At 43.6% G+C, this 5,465-nt stretch overlaps 1 pseudogene; it reads right to left on the bottom strand.

Annotated features, from left to right (window-relative positions):
* Window positions 1-1,004: 1,004 nt before the first annotated feature.
* LOC127313305 (receptor kinase-like protein Xa21) lies at window positions 1,005-5,108 on the bottom strand (annotated as a pseudogene).
* Window positions 5,109-5,465: the final 357 nt, after the last annotated feature.

Raw genomic sequence — 5,465 nt, forward strand, 5'->3', positions numbered from 1 at the left:
CAGATTAAGCCCCTGCAGTCGCAGCTGCAGCCACAACCGTCGGGGAGCGAGGCGCTAGAGATGCCGGCCACGCCGCTCCCGCTGGCGCGCGAGCTCGACTGGTCGGAGCACTTCTCCCTCTTCAGCTCCGAGGGCGGCGCCACGGACGTCGGCCTGTCCAGCTCCGTGTCCAGGCAGCGGGGCCGACGAGAGGGTGGAGGAGCTCACGATGCGGAACTGCATCAGCTACTCCGACGCCCAGCCCGATGCCTCTGCTGCCGGGAGCAAGAAACCAGAGCCGCGCATATACGAGGCCAGATCGTATCCTACATTCATAGGGAGATTTGGTCAGCTACGTAGCGGGCAACCGGCCAGCCGCTTACCGTGACGGGAGTAAATGGACAAGCTGAAACGTCCCGTTAAATTTAAAAGGGCACAAGCGGCACTTGGTGGAACGCCACGGACGTGTCCGTTTACAGGTATATGTGTGTTTGCTTGATTTGATCTTGGCGCAACATGTACTATACATGCACTAAGCAAAGATATAGCCCTATCAGAAGTTGAGTAAATTTCTTATATATCATGACTCTTTTGATGATAAAAGAGTGCTTATTTATCGACCCGGAGGATTGGAACCTGGGTACGCGCGCACCCATTTACGAAAAGTTCAAAAACATGCTATTTAAAAGTTTCCAAAAAATGTGAAGTAAAATTTTGCATGTACATATTATGTTGATACTTACTCGTGTGAGTTTTCACGAAAAAATACCATTGTGTGTGGCCTGTATAAAAATGACAAAATGTACAAATGAGAATAGTGAACAGGAATTTGTACTATTCACAGGAATAGGAATTTGCATTTTGTCATTTTTATGTAGGTCACACACAATGGTATTTTTCCGTGAAAACACACATGAGTAAGTATCAACATAATATCTACATGAAAAAATTTACTTCACATTTTTTGAAAACTTTTAAATAGTATTTTTTTTGAACTTTTCGTAAATGGGTGCGCGCGCACCCAGGTTCCATTCACCATTTTCGGCTTATTTATCTGTTAACTACACAAATTTGCCTCAAGATAGAAGCAGAGGAATAAACATGATGTGATTCTAAGTATGTTCTAACTAGAATTTTCACCTAATGCCTAAGATATATTGTGGTGTACGAGTACCATTGTTCACACACCATGAATATAGTAATTGGCTATTAAATTGCAACAACAAAGCTTGCACCACCTTCTGTTTGATGAACCGGATGAATACTAATCCAAATGAAGCGAAGGTCAGCAGGCATCTAGATGGATTCACCTTCACTCAATAGGTGTGTAAGATATTTGTCTCTGATCCCCAGTAGCTCTCTCGTAGCATCAGCAATATGCATGCGGTCAGTTGGTAGTTCCTTCGAACATAATATTCCTATGTTCAGAACTGAAGTGATGCACGCAGTTCTCATCTCTGTTGCACTCTCAGATGCAGAAGTTATTTTTATCCTTTCAACCAGTGAACCCAGGTCCACCCTGTTGGTGCCTTGGTCTCTCAGGGTCTCTGTCGACGTACCTATGTAGGTTTAGATCTTGCTGAAACTCATCATCCGTTGGCCTTTTACCAGTGAACAACTCTAACAAGAGTATTCCGTAGCTGTAGGTATCACCATAGACTGAGACTTCATTTCCTTGACCGTACTCTGGACATGTATGTATGCGCAGTTAGTTTACAGTTAGAAAGCATGTTTATCATGAAAAACAATGCGGAATTTTGTTGAAACTGTTAGCATTTTAATGGAAATGGAAATCACTTGCTATTTGGGGTAATAATGTTTCTCATCAGCAAGATCTACAAATGATTATAAAATAGGTTGTTTCTCATCAGTAAGCCAAACAAATGCTTACAAAATATGTATTTGCTTATAAATTAGTGCTTTGACTTTCTAAAACTGCGCAGAGATACCCTAAGTAGATAAATAGTGTAAATTAAACCTCACTTTCTTTATTGTAGGCATTCAAGTATTCATAAATTTTTAGAATTAAGACTACACGGAGGTTGCAAATTAAAGAAGCTGGCATACAAAGATGAAATGGTTAAGGGCTAACCTGGGGCAGCATATCCAATCGTTCCCCTTCTTGTAGCCCAACCACTTGATATCTCTGGGACGCTAGTATCATCCTGATGCAAAAACCTTGCAAGTCCAAAGTCACCAACATGGGCAACCTTGTCATTATCGAGGAGAATATTGCTTGGCTTAAGATCACAATGAACTATTGGCACTGGCTTATAGTTGTGAAGATATTCAAGTGCCGAAGCTACATCAATGGCAATATCTATCCTTTGGATAAGACTAAGAACCTCATGGCTCCCATCTTCCAGGAGATGGCTGTGTAGCCATTGATCTAGATTTCCATTTGGCATAAACTCAAACACGAGAGCTTTGAAGTCGAGGCCACTGAAATCAATACTTGAGCACACGGTCAATATCTTCACAAGGTTTCGATGTCTAACGCATCTTAAGGTCTCGCATTCTGCAACAAAGCTCTGAGATGCCCCTCGCTGCTGGAGGTTGAGCACCTTCACAGCGACAATCACTTCCTGATCACCCTCCATCATTGTTCCTCTATACACCGAGCCGAAGCTTCCTGTGCCTAAGAGGTTCTCAGGAGCAAACCCACTTGTTGCTTTCACTAATTCAGCATATGTAACCCTCATGTGTTGTCCACCATGGAGTGATGGAACCCTTCTCATCTTGGCAAACTTGCTTCTCAAATTCCGTTGTGCAAATACTGCAAATAGTACTAAGACAACGCACAAAACTGCGCTGCCTACTGAGATGGACAAGACAAGCTTGTGATACCACTTCTTGGATGTATGACTTGAGCAGGGAGGCAAGTAAAATTGGGGGATGCCTCCACATAAGCCATAGTTCCCTTCAATGAGAGCTGCACTTGCATTCAGAAATAATCCATGTTCCGGGACTTCACCTTCAAAGTTGTTGAATGACAGGTTGAGGGTAACAAGCCCCTGCATGTCCCCGAGGAAGACTGGGATGCTCTTGGACAAGTTGTTTCTTGAAACATCAAGAACTAGAAGGCCTTTCAGCTGTGATATTGATGCTGGAATTGTGCCTTGAAACAGGTTTCTACTCAGACTGAGATACTCCAAACTTCGGCACTGAGCTAGCGAGGCGGGAATTGAGCCAGATAAACTATTGTCAGACACATCAAGAGATCCAAGATTCACTAGATTACTAACTTCTGGAGGAAATGTCCCAGTTAACATGTTGCCTTGGAGCTGCAAGAGAACAGATAGTGTAGATATAAGGAAAATCTCTTTTGGTATTGGACCAACAAGCTGATTGAATGCTAGGCTCAGTGTCTCCAAAGGACAGCTTCTAAGGCTGGATGGTATGGGGCCAGTAAGCAAATTTTTGCCAAGGACGAGTCTATTTAAAGATGTGAGATTTCCAAGTGTTGGTGGAATTGGTCCAGATAAACTGTTGTATGACAAGAATAGTTCACCCAGCATCCCAAGATTGCCAATGGATTCAGGAATGTTCCCATGCAGGAGATTATTTTCCAGCCGCAAGTATTTTAAGTTGACTAAGTTTCCAAGTCCTTGAGGTATATTTCCCCGTAGCATGTTGCTTTTAATGCTGAGAAAAATTAAATTTGTGGAAAGATTCGCTATTGAATTTGGCAGTACTCCTTCTAGTTTGTTATAGCCCAGAGTTAGGTACTGCAACATACTACAATTTGTCAAGCTAGAAATGAAGCCCCAATCAGGATCATTCCTTGCTTCTAGCTGACCGTATGAGAGACCCAGTACAGATAAGCTCTTCATTTTGGCTCCAAGACATTTTGGTATCACACCTGAAAGAAAGTTGCTGCCCAATTGAACATATTCAACCATTGACGCATTGCACAAAGACTCGGGGATGGGCCCATGAAATTGATTGTTATCTACGGCAAGCTGCTTGAGTTCTGGAAACTTATTACCCAAGTCATCTGAAATGGACCCACTAAGGTTGTTGTATTGCACGGCAAAGTATTTGACTGATGAAAGATTGTAAACCGAAGGTGGAATAGAACCCTCCAGTAGATTCCCGTTCAGATAAAACTCAATCAGAGAACTGAGTTTTCCAAGAGTGCAAGGGATTGAGCCTGTCAGGCTATTAGATGTGAGAGAAAGGACGTTGAGGAGATTCAGATTTCCTAATGACTCAGGGATGTTACCAGTTAATCCATTTATTTGGACATCTAGAACTTGTAGTGATGAGAGGTTTCCTAGGGAAGGTGGAATCGTCCCTGAAAGATGGTTGTTGGAAAGATACAAGATTTGTAATTTCTGGAGGCCTGCGAGCGAGGCGGGAACACGGCCTGTCAAACCATTGGAATCAAGACTTAAATCTGTTAAGTTTTTAAGATTAGCAATTTCCGTTGGGATTTCTCCTACTATCTTGTTTGATTCAAGATGAAGACGGATCAGGCCTTTCAGGTTTCCGATCTCCACAGGGATATTTCCTGTAAGGTTGTTGTATCCAAGAGCGAGTACCTCAAGATTGTGGAGGGATGCCAGCTCCCGGGGCACTAAGCCTTTATGCATGTTGTGCATCAGGTCGAGAAATTGAAGCTGCACACAAGTGGTCAGTGCCGGTGGGATCTCCCCACCAATAGAATTGTTGCTGAGGTTCAGATACTCGAGTTGTAATAGATGTCCAAGCTCTGATGGTATGGTACCATGAAAGCGGTTCTCTTGGAGGCCCAACCGCCTGAGGTAAGTTAGATTACCTATGGAAGAGGCGATGGTGCCGAGAAGGTTTAGCCCACGGAGATCCAGCGCTACGACACGGCCACGGCGGTGGCCACGCATGCCGCAGGCTACGCCGCGCCATTGGCACATAGGGATCGACTGGTTTCCCCATGAATTCAGAGCCTGGAATGGATCTCCTTTTATCAGAGACCTAAATGACATGATCGCCTGGTGGTCGGTGGCACTTGTTGTGGCAGTTTCAGCTGTGGACAAGGTGGCTACATGCACGGGACTGGCCAAACATGGGAGACAAAGGGAGACAAACATGAAGAACCCCATGACTACGATGATTGACATGCTGGTGACAATTGGAAAGGCTGGTTTACTGAGAACTTGTTGTGCTTGTAAGTTATTCTTTCTTTTTGTTGCGGGGAACTTATATACAGTTGAATGGTAGTGCAAGAAACAAGACAACCGATCACTTTCAAATATACATGTATGTGGTTAAAACGTAGCGTACAAACAATATCTTTTTAACGAAACATTGCAAATCATGGCTTAAAGATGACCACGTTCTATTGCCTCATCTTCTATCAAGGCTTGACCGCAAGAGGAGACTTGTCATTGTCACCGTCTTGTCTGATAAAGGTGTTCAGATTCCCCTCTCGTGTCCTTTTTTTGCGGGTGTTTCCTTTCTTTAATGCCTGTGTACGATCGTCAGATTTTTGTGAGCCATCGGACATT

Source organism: Lolium perenne, chromosome 7, assembly GCF_019359855.2.
Source record: "Lolium perenne isolate Kyuss_39 chromosome 7, Kyuss_2.0, whole genome shotgun sequence".
Classification (NCBI taxonomy): Eukaryota; Viridiplantae; Streptophyta; class Magnoliopsida; order Poales; family Poaceae; genus Lolium; species Lolium perenne.